The 12,099-nt window shown below is 44.1% G+C and overlaps 1 protein-coding gene across 1 annotated transcript in view; it reads left to right on the plus strand.

The window, feature by feature from the left end:
• The first annotated feature begins 351 nt into the window (after window positions 1-351).
• Window positions 352-12,099, plus strand: part of LOC136862849 (adhesion G protein-coupled receptor L4) — a 122,996-nt gene continuing 111,248 nt past the window's right edge. Inside the window, exon 1 of the mRNA XM_067139112.2 lies at window positions 352-439. The gene's annotated coding sequence lies outside the window, so the exon portion shown is untranslated. The remainder of the gene's footprint in view (window positions 440-12,099) is intronic.

Here is a 12,099-nt window from a genome sequence, read left to right on the forward strand (position 1 = left end):
TCACAGGAAAAGGCAACAAAAGGCGAAATACTGGGCTAAATCAATACAAAGCGCCGACTCCAGGTAATTGGGAGAATTTCAGGAAAAAGAAGAATCGAATACTGAGCATAAATGTCCACATGTGGTTTTCTAGAGTAACTTCTAACGGACTCACGTCTGCATCTAGTGCGATGTTAATGTGGTAATGAAAGGTGGACTGTAAATGTTGTCCAGAAAATACAACGTATATTTCCGAGAACTAATTGGAAGGCCTGTTATTTATAAGTCTATTGTTATTTATCTTCCTATCACTCCAAGCTTTTTCTCGGGATGATCTCATCGTTGACCTTCAGTATAAGATGACCGAGAAGGCACTGCGAGTGTCTGTATAAAAGCGCGGACTGCTGCCAGGGACAACATTAGCAAGTGGACAGTCCGCACTTTATCAACAACCATCACAGTAAGTACTGCCAAGTATGTGAAGGTCACCTTTAATATAATTCATACGTTAATTCACTCCAGTGTGAGGGCGTCTGCAGGTATCTATATTGTTAGGCGAACCCTAGAGCGGAAAGCTGATTCAAGCAGCGTAGCCTCAAAAAGTCTAGTCGATGATGCATCTCAATTCTCGGACAGACATCTAACGTTTGAGCAATTAACGTGTATTTTTCGGCTATAAAATACGAATTGCATAACTGTTCTAACGTGGAAGCAATGAAATCACCCAATTTCCTAGCCACACGCTTTAATCAACGCTCCATGGTAGGTCTGAGAATTTACACAATTTCTTTTTCTTTTCCTTTCTGGTATTTTTCCAGTTATCTGGGGACTGCACTTTGTATGGATTCAGCCCTTTTTACGGGCGGATGCCTTTCGTGACGTCAACCCTACGGGGAGGGATCCATTTACTATGCGTGTTTCTGTGGTGATTTGTAGTGTGGTGTGTTGTACGTAGATGTGCGCTGAGACAAGCACTGACACCTAGTTCCCGAACCAGAGGAATTAACTCCACGCAGTTAAAAATCACCATACCAGCCGGGAATCGAACCAGGGCCCTCTGAACCGAAGGCCAATACGCTGACCATTCAGCCAAGAAGCCGGACGGGGAATTTACACAAATGTTAATAATAATAATAATAATTCCGAGCGAGTTGACCGTGTGGTTAGAGTCACGTAGCTGTGAGCTTGTATTCGGGAGATGGTGGGTTCGAATCTCACCATAGGCAGCCCTGAAGATAATTTTCCGTCGTTTTCCATTTTCACACGAGGCAAACGTTGGAGTTGTACCTTAATTAAGGCCACGGCCGCTACCTTCCATTCCTAGCCCTTCCCCATCCTTGCTTCGCCGTAAACCTTCGATGTGTTAGTGCCATGTTAACCACTAGGAACTAATAATAATAATAATCATAATAATAATAATAATAATAATAATAATAATAATAATAATAATAATAATGATAATAATAATAATAATAATAATAATAATAATAATAATAATAATAATAATAATAATAATACCGAGCTCGATAGCTGCAGTCGCTTAAGTGCGGCCAGTATCCAGTAATCGGGAGATAATGGGTTCGAGCCCCACTGTCGGCAGCCCTGAAGATGGTTTTCCGTGGTTTCCCATTTTCACACCAGGCAAATGCCGGAGCTGTACCTTAATTAAGGCCACGGCCGCTTCCTTCCAATTCCTAGGTCTTTCCTATCCTATCGTCGCCATAAGACCTATCTGTGTCGATGCGACATAAAGCAAATAGCAAATAATAATAATAATAATAATAATAATAATAATAATAATAATAATAATAATAATAATAATAATAATAATAATAATAATAATAATAATAGCGCGTGGCTTTCGAAGAGGCTTGGTGCTACCTGCTCCTCTGTGAGAATGGGGCCCTACCTATGAACTGTCGGAATTAACCAATGAATGTTAGAAATCCTAACTCGGCCGAGAATCGAACCCGAAGCCACTTGAACTAAAGGCCAGCACTTTATCCGTTTGGGCTTGGAACAGGAAATAACAATTCTTATTTTAATTTTACAATTTTCTTTACGTCGTACCGTCACGGATAGGATATCATGGGATGAAATGGCGTATGGCTTTTAGTGCCGGGATATCCCAGGACGGGTTCAGCTCGCCAGGTGCAGGTCTTTCAATTTGTCCCCCGTAGGCGACCTGCGCTTCGTGATGAAGATGAAATGATGATGAAGACAACACATACACCCAGCCCCCGTGCCATTGGAATTAACCAATTAAGGTTAAAATCCTCGACCCGGCCGGGAATCGAACCCGGGCCCTCTGAACCGAAGGCCAGTACACTGAACGTTCAGCCAACGAGTCGGACTATGATGGGATAGGAAAAGGCTATGAATTGGAAGGAAGTGGCCGTAGCCTTATTGAAGGTACAACCCCAGCATTTGCCTGGTGTGAAATTAGGAAACCACGGAAAGCCATCTTCAAGGCTGCTCAACAGAGGGATTCGAACCTATTATCTCTTGAATGCAACCTCACAGCTGCATGCCCCTAACCGCACGGCCAACTCGCTCGATGGAGATAATAATAGTAATAATAGAAAATGGACCAGAACTGCATTTCCTACACAGATCGCATCTGCAACCCCACCAGGATGTGGAAAAAAAACGACAGAAGAATAAAAGAAACACATTGTTATTGGTTCTGCGTACCATTAACTAATTTAACGGTTTTCGAAGCCGCTGAGGTGCCGGAATTGTACCCCGCAGGAGTTCTTTTTACGTACCAGTGAAAGTATCGACACGAGGCTGGAATATTGAATACCTCCAAATACCGGGATTGAACCCCCAAACTTGGGTTCACCGCCTTAGCCACTCAGCCCAGCACACCATGCATAAAACCGAGTTACTGGCATTGGCAACATCTTCATGCATGTAGCTTCGCAACAAGGTTTTGTACCGTGCGCTCGCTCCAGGACAATTCTGCCACAGTACCTTATTTGAAGTAATAAGCACCCACATCACCAAAAATAACATACATTCTATATATAGTATATATTAAAATGTTCACAGTAACACAGTCACAGTATTGGGGAGCTTCTACGTTAAAACAGGATGGCCAAATAATAATAATAATAATAATAATAATAATAATAATAATAATAATAATAATAATAATAATAATAATAATAATAATAACCTTAGCCGGGATCAGTGGCTCAGACGGTTTGGGCGCTAGCCTTCTGACCCCAACTTAGCATGTTCGATCTTGGCTCAGTCCGGTAGTATTTTTAGGTGCTCAAATACGCCAGCCTGGTGTCGGTAGAGTTAATAGCACGTAAAAGAACTTCTGCGAGACCAAATTCCGGCACCTTGGCGTCTCCGAAAACCGTAAAAGTACTTAGTGGGACGTAAAGCAAATCGTATTATTATGTTTTTGCTATTTGTTTTACGTCGCACCGACACAGATAGGTATTTTGGCGACGATGGGAGACGAAAGGCATAGGAAGGTGAGGGAAGCGGCCGTGGCCTTAATTAAGGTACAGCTCCAGCATTTGCCTAGCGTGAAAATGGGAAACCATGGAAAACCATCTTCAGACTGCCGACAGTTGGGTTCGAACCCACTATCTGCCGGATGCGAGCTCATAGCTGCGCGCCCCTAACCGCACGGCCAAATCGCCGGGTAATAACATTATTATTTATTAATAATCTTCTTCCTTTCTTAATCTGTTTACACTCCAGGGTTGGTTTTTCCCTCGGACTCAGTGAGGGATCCCACATCTACCGCCTAAACGGCAGTGTCCTAGAGCATGAGACATTGGATCGTGGAGGATGAAACTGTGGAGGACCGGGCTAGTTGGCCATGCGTGTAGAGGCGCGCGGCTGTGAGCTTGCATCCGGGAGATAGTAGGTTCGAATCCCACTATCGGCAGCCCTGAAAATGGTTTTCCGTGGTTTCCCATTTTCACACCAGGCAAATGCTGGGGCTGTACCTTAATTAAGGCCACGGCCGCTTCCTTCCAACTCCTAGGCCTTTCCTATCCCATCGTCGCCATAAGACCTATCTGTGTCGGTGCGACTTAAAGCCCCTAGCCTAGAAACTGTGGAGGAGGACCACTACCTTGCCTAGCTGGCCTCACCTTCTATGCAGAACAGGGGTCTTGTGAAAGGATGGGAATATTGGAGGGAATAGACAAGGAAAGGGGGATGGTAGCGGCCGTAGCCTTAAGTTCGGTACCATTCCGGCATGTGCCTGGAGTATCGAGTAGAAGTGGGAAGCCACGCAAAACCACTTCGGGGATGGCTGAGGTGGGAATTGAACCCCCTATACTCCGTTGACCTCTCAAGGCTGAGTGGACCCTTTCCCAGCTATTGTACCACTTATCAAATTTCGTGGCAGAGCCGGGAATCGAACCCGAGCCTCCGAGGACGGCAGATAATCGCACTAACCACTACACCACAGAGGCGGTAATAATAATAATAATAATAATAATAATAATAATAATAATAATAATAATAATAATTCATGTTTCTGTTACTAGCCTGTTATTAACCTCGTAAGGCAGACACTTTCATGAAGGTGGGTGGCGCTTGCCGTGTATAGGAAACAATGTTTAATGTGATGTAGTATAGTGTTGTATGTGGTTGTGATTTGCAGGAATGTTGAAGACAACACAACCAACAAGTTCTCCAGCCAATCAACCGTTCACGACTAAAATTCCAGGAACCATGTGGGAATCGAACCCAAAATTCCAAGGTCGAACGCCAGGGCACTAACCATTCAGCCACAGAGACTACAAACCTATGTGGACGGATGTATTCTCTATAGCGTGTTTCTGTGGTATGTTGCGTGTATGATGCTGATGATGCTTGTTGTTTTAAGGGGCCTAACATCGGAGGTCATCGGCCCCGTTGCGTGTATGTGGAGAGGTATGTATTGAGACAATTTCAAATGTCCATTCCCCGAGCTAGAGGAATTAATTGGATGCGGCTAAAATCTCCCATCCAACATGAAAGTCAAACCTAGCGCCCTCTAAGCAGAAAACCACGACGCTGACCATTCATATAAAAAGTTGAATTATAATAATAGTAATACTAATAATAATAACTTGTTTATCGTCTTTTCAATTGGTAGAGATTTTGCGGGTCCACCTCTGTGGTGTACTGGTTAGTGTGATTAGCTGCCACCCCCGGAGTTCCGGGTTCGATTCTCGGCTCTGCCACGAAATTTGAAAAGTGGTAGGAGGGCTGGAACGGGGTCAACTCAGCCTTGGGAGGTCAAATGAGTAGATGTGGGTTCGATCCCCACCTCAGCCATCCTGGAAGTGGTTTTCCGTGGTTTCCCACTTCTCCTCCAGGCAAATATCGGGATGGTACCTAACTTAAGGCCACGGCCGCTTTCTTCCCTCTTCCTTGTCTATCCCTTCCAATATCTCCATCCCCGCCCAAGGTCCCTGTTCATCATAGCAGGTGAAGCCGCCTGCGCGAGGTACTGGTCATCCTCCCCAGCTGTAACCCTTACCCAATGTCTCACGCTCCGGGATACTGCCCTTGAGTCGACAGAGGTGGAATCTCTCGCTGAGTCCGAGGGAAAAACCAAATCTGGAGGGTAAACACATTAAGAAGAAGAAGAAGAAGAAGAAGAATAAGAAGAAGAAGAAGAAGATTGATTTTGCGATCTGCCTGGCAGTCAGAATTTGGTTCCACAGTTCTTTAACATACCGGAAGCCACTGACGCAAAGTTATTATATTTAAACACCCTCAAATGCCACCCACGTCATTCGAAATCGAACTTACAATCTTGGAAATAGAAGAACTATACTAACCGACAGCTCCACTTCAGCTTTTTGTCCTGAAATGAGCTTCTTTGATGTATATTTATTTTTATTTTATTTATTTACTTGCTAGTAGTTTAACGTCGCACTAACACATCGAAGGTTTTCGGCGACACAAGGATAGGAAAGGGTTAGGCTTGTGAAGGTAGCGGCTGTGGCCTTAATTAAGGTTCAGCCCCAGAATTTGCCTGATGTGAAAATGGGAAATCTGGAAAAATATATTCTAATCCACCATCTCCCGAATACAAGCGCACAGCTACGTGACCCAAACCACACGGGCAACTCACTTGATGGATCCCCAATGTCTCATTAAATCTACAGGCCTGGATATATCTCATTTAAACACTTGTAAATGATGAACGAATGCCCCAGGATTCGATTCCACAATTTTGAGTGAGAATGGAGCCCTTCGATATAGTATGCTGCGTAGTCAGTCAAGTCACTCAAGGAAGTACTAATTCCATAATAAAATCACGAAAAGCAAACGAATACTCTATAACCTCTTTGGCCCATTGCTCACTTTATATCTGTTCTCAGTTTTCGTTAGATCAAGGGTCGGGGCCGATGACCTTCGATGTTAGGCTCCTTAAAACAACAAACATCATCATCAGCTGATCATGGGTCGGCGCGAGGGCATGTCCCCGATGTACTAAGCCAAGAGGATAACTGAACAAAGCAGAAACGTTAGGAGTAATGAATGGACTTCGTACGGAGATATTTTTGCTGTTGAGTAAACAGAAGTCCGCCTCTGTGCTGTAGTGGTTAGCGTGATTAGCTGCCACCCCCGGAGGCCCGGGTTCGATTCCCGACTCTGCCACGAAATTTGAAAAGTGGTACGAGGGTTGGAACGGGGTCCACTCAGCCTCGGGAGGTCAACTAAGTAGATGTGGGTTCGATTCCCACCTCAGCCATCCTGGAAGTGGTTTTCCGTGGTTTCTCACTTCTCCTCCAGGCGAATGCCGGGATGGTACCTAACTTAAGGCCACGGCCGCTTCCTTCCCTTTTCCTTGCCTATCCCATCCAATCTTCCCATCCCTCCCCAAGGCCCCTGTTCAGCATAGCAGGTGAGGCCGCCTGGGCGAGGTACTGGTCATACTCCCCGGTTGTATCCCTCGACCAAGAGTCTGAAGCTCCAGGACACTGCCCTTGAGGCGGTAGAGGTGGGATACCTCGCTAAGTCCGAGGGAAAAACCGAACCTGGAGGGTACACAGATGATGATGATGATGATAATGATGAGTAAACAGAAACGAACGTGTATTAAATTAAGTCTATAGGTTAGATATCCATGCGTTCAATAAAGAATGTAAACATAAATTTGATATTGTGTAGTTAAGCCCAGATCCATTGTTGGTAAGACGTGAAATGGCTCAAATCAAACTCGTACAGGGAAGAATAGTATCAAATAAGCTAAAGAAAAAAGTTGTTGATTCACCGAACTGAATTCTGCATGCATGAGGGATTGTATATTAAGAACACTGGTTTCATACAACTACGCATTACAAGTAAATTAGATAACGTATTTCTCTTTGCGACAGACTAATATCAAAGTAAAAACCGTACTGTACACTTCTAGAGGAAATACAGTAAATACAAGCAATTGTAAGATTAACTTCGCATTCCTACTCACAAGGGGACCATGGATAAGTTAATATCGAGACCGACAATAAATTTTCGCAGAGAAGATGAGGGGACCATAAGAAAACAATGCACAAAAAATTTAGTTGCCATTTCGAGCTGTAAGATCCTGAAATGGACACGGAAATGTCTAATAAGGTTGCACGCGTTAGCACATGGGTGTCAAAGCTTGCCCGCCGTAAGTGCAGAGCCCATGCAAGAAATACTTGTGCACGCGGGTGCAAGTCTCTTCCCCTCACTCGGCTTGTACTTCCCCACGTTGCTGTCTCAGGGCTGTGCACTCCTATTGATGATAGGCTCTAGTACCTGTTTTGGTCTACAAGTAGTGGTTAAAGCATTCAGCATAAGGATTGACACAATAATTTGTCAGTGTGTGTTTCTGTTTGTGTACTTCTGTATGAACATGGTTGCGTGAAGATATGCTACTTTTATCATAGCCTATTTTCTTTTGTTTAAGTTTATAAAGCCATGACGTTTTCCTACAGATGTGACATGGTAGCAGCATTATTCGACTTCATAATTGTTCATAGGAGAGTTGAGCATGTTAAGCCCCTAAGAAGTACATGCCATTTATTTTGTACCATATTTCATTGCTTATGGCGGGTCCTCCGTGGCTCAGGCGGCAGCGCGCCGGCCTATCACCACTGGGTTCCGTGGTTCAATTCCCGGTCACTTCATGTGAGATTTGTGCTGGACAAAGCGGAGGCGGGACAGGTTTTTCTCCGGGTACTCTGGTTTTCCCTGTCATATTTCATTCCAGCAACACTTTCCAATGTCATTTCATTTAATCTATCATTCAGTAATCATTGCCCCAGTGGAGTGCGACAGGTTTCGGCAGCCGGCACAGTTCCTATCCTCGCCGCTAGATGGGGCTTCATTCATTCCATTCCTGACCCGGTCGAATGACTGGAAACAGGCTGTGGATTTTCATTTCATTTTCACTTTATTGCTTATGGCAACCTTTGGAGTTGTTATTGATTTTCCTCGTACACGGTGATTGCAAAGCATGTTGTTAGCCACATTTTATAGAAACGTTGTGATGAACACGTTTAATTATGTACGTCCTTATATGAAAGAATATATATATGTATGTGTATTATACGAAGTAGGCCTACCGTAGTTCTGAAAGTTTAATATACACCCCTCCAGGCTTGCACTATATATAACGTCCTGGGCTAGCGTTCGTAACGGCTGTTTCTTGTGCACGCAGAGTTGTCAGTCAGCTAGTTACTTTTTAGCTTGATATTTATTTTATTTCTCATAATTTACAAGGTGTAAAACTATCAAACAAAAGTAACACAACAAACAAATCACTTGTGACAGTACAATGTTCACTTGTCACATGTCCTTTTGATCTTTGAACAATACACTTTACATTATTTTTCTCTTACACTATTCGTCTAGAACATAGTCATTTCAACTAAGCGGAAAAGAAGAATGTTGGTACAAAAGAGGCCATAAAAACACATTGCGTGAAAAACATTGCAATGTTCACTGCACGATCATTCGAATGGTATAATTAGAGCCCGGATTCATATGCACTAACATCTTAAAAAGTATGCATGCATGTATGCACTAAAAATGTTGAAAATATGCACGAAAAATTATTTGGTAGAAAAGAGTCCTCTGTTGTCATCCGTATGAAGATTAGATATTATTTTGCTCTTCCCGTACCTTTTTTCATTGGCTACATTATAGAGTTGTGCTTTTTATTCTGCTAAGGGTGATTTAGTACACGTACGAATTAAGGATCCTTTTAGGATGTTTTCCCGAATGGCTGTTATTTTTCGTTTCACTGCGGCTATTCTACTGTTTATATTGTAACCTGCTTGTTGACGCACCTGAAGGTAATTTAATATCGTGTAGTAGGAGTGTAGAGTGTTCCTTCTGTTACTTGCGTTTTATGCTCCATGTTTCTTAAAGAAGGTTTGGACCGCTGTTTTTTTTTGGCTAGGGGCTTTACGTCGCACCGACACAGATAGGTCTTATGGCGACGATGGGATAGGAAAGGCCTAGGAGTTGGAAGGAAGCGGCCGTGGCCTTAATTAAGGTACAGCCCCAGCATTTGCCTGGTGTGAAAATGGGAAACCACGGAAAACCATTTTCAGGGCTGCCGATAGTGGGATTCGAACCTACTATCTCCCGGATGCAAGCTCACAGCCGCGCGCCTCTACGCGCACGGCCAATTCGCCCGGTGGACCGCTGGTTTAACCTTATGCAACCATTTGTGAACAGTTAACGATCCCTGTTTTGTGAGACGACTGAGCATATCTGACCACATCTGCTGAATGTTCTCTTTCACTTGTTCGTCATCTAGCAACGCATTATTTAGTTTCCAATATCCCTTCCCGATAGCAGGTATTTTTCTAGTGGTACTGATCTTCAATAGGGGCTGCCTGGCCGAGGCGGTAAAGGCGTACCCGGTTCACCCGGAAGGACGTGGGGTCGAATCCTTGTCAGGAAGTCGTAAAATTTAAGAAATAAGATTTCCACTTCCGGAGGTGCATATGGCCCTGAGGTTCACTCAGCCTACACCAAAAATTAGTACCAGGTTAATTCCTGGGGGCAAAGGCGGCCGGGCGTAGACCTAACCACTCTACCCCATCAAGTGCCGAGGTTACGAATAGTGGAAGCCTTTACCTTCCACCACTCCCAGGACCCTCATGGCCTGTACGGAGATGACTTTGCTTTGCTTTTACTAACCTTCAGTACGACAGCGTGGTGATTATTGAAGGGTACTATTTTAACACTTATTTCATGTGCATTGGATGCTAGGTTTCTGTTTATGTAATATATATCAATTCTAGAGGCAGATGTTTCTCGGAAAAATGTAAATTGTACGAAATTGCCGTGTTTACTTTCCCATGCGTCGCGAAGCTGTAAGTCCTGATAAAACCTTGCAAGCACTGGAGAAGGGTTGAATTCTCCTCTCCGCTCTTTTGCGTGTAAAACACAATTAAAATACCCACCGAAAATTAAATCTTTGTAGTTATGTCGTAAATAGAAATGTAGTTGAGAGGTCAGAAACTCTTTTCACTCACTGCGACGATGTGTTCCAGAGTGTAGGTAGATGTTTATGTACAGTGTGTAATCTTCTGTCCGCCTCTGTGGTGTAGTGGTTAGCGTGATTATCTGCCACCCCCGGAGGCCCGGGTTCGATTCCCGGCTCTGCCACAAAATTTGAAAAGTGGTACGAGGGCTGGAACGGGGTCCACTCAGCCTCGGGAGGTCAACTGAGTAGAGGTGGGTTCGATTCCCACCTCAGCCATCCTGGAAGTGGTTTTCCGTGGTTTCCCACTTCTCCCCCAGGCGAATGCCGGGATGGTACCTAACTTAAGGCCCCGGCCGCTTCCTTCCCTCTTCCTTGCCTATCCCTTCCACTCTACCCATCCCTCCACAAGGCCCCTGTTCAGCATAGCAGGTGAGGCCGCCTGGGCGAGGTACTGGTCATACTCCCCAGTTGTATCCCCCGACCAAGAGTCTGAAGCTCCAGGACACTGCCCTTGAGGCGGTAGAGGTGGGATCCCTCGCTAAGTCCGAGGGAAAAACCGAACCTGGAGGGTAAACAGATGATGATGATGATGATGATGTGTAATCTTCTGTTAATATAGGCGTGATCCTCCCATTCGGGCTGTATTTCACAAATTTTAATGCTTAATCCAGATCTGTATTTAATTGCAGTACCTCTCGAGTTTTTCCCAGGATATATTGGTCATTTTCTCCAAGGTAAGGCGATGAGAAGTCTTAACTTCTCGCAGGAACAATATCAATGTTTTAATCTCTAATAAATTCTGGTAATAGTACTTGTTTGCTACGACTTCTCAGGCAATTTACATTAAGTGATGCTACGGAATGAATAATTAGAATGATTAAGGGAAGTAAAACTGCACCAATCATAATGATGAGTTGGAGGTGGAGACGAGTGCGGATGTTATTTATTCGGAACAAGTTTGATAATTCTAGTGCCTTCCTTTTTGCCATTGTCATCTATCGGCCGTTTTAACCAGTGGCGGCTGGTGCATGAAATCAGTTGTGTGCTGTAACCCATTTCCACTCCCCACCCTCCAAAATAAAAATATTTAGAAACATATAGAAAAACTCACTCAGTGACGATAAATGAAGTCCATACGTCGCTCCTTCTTGCTACAGAATTTGTCGATCACCCTGGCGTTGAACCCCTCCATGCTGGAGACCATTTTCTTCTCAATGGAGGGCATTGCGAGGGCACTTAGTCTTTCTTGTAGCATGGTGTTCCGAGGGAAGGTCTTGACCCTCTTCAGCGATGAGAAACATCTCTCAGGCTCTGAAGTAGTCATGGGTGTTGTTACTAATATCTTCAGAAGCTTAGTTATTTGGCAGAATGTACCTTGCAGATTACTAGAAATTATGAACTACAGAAGTGGAACTGCCCCACCAATATTCTTAAAATCTGGCCTACAATACAGAACCGACAGCTCTGTTCTGAGCCTTTTCTTTTCCACTATGCTATAGGCCTGGACAGTCACATCAAGTTCTTTATCCGGAAACGTTTTAGAAAAGCGTTCAAAGTTGGTGGACTCTAACAATTTTGCTGCTTCCAGGTGATCCAAGGTTTGGAAGCGATCACGGGCCTCACGTATTATTCTATCGCACACTTCCTTGGCATCAGTACGCCGACATGATAGTCTC

The sequence above is a fragment of the Anabrus simplex genome, chromosome 2 (genome assembly GCF_040414725.1).
Source record: "Anabrus simplex isolate iqAnaSimp1 chromosome 2, ASM4041472v1, whole genome shotgun sequence".
Classification (NCBI taxonomy): Eukaryota; Metazoa; Arthropoda; class Insecta; order Orthoptera; family Tettigoniidae; genus Anabrus; species Anabrus simplex.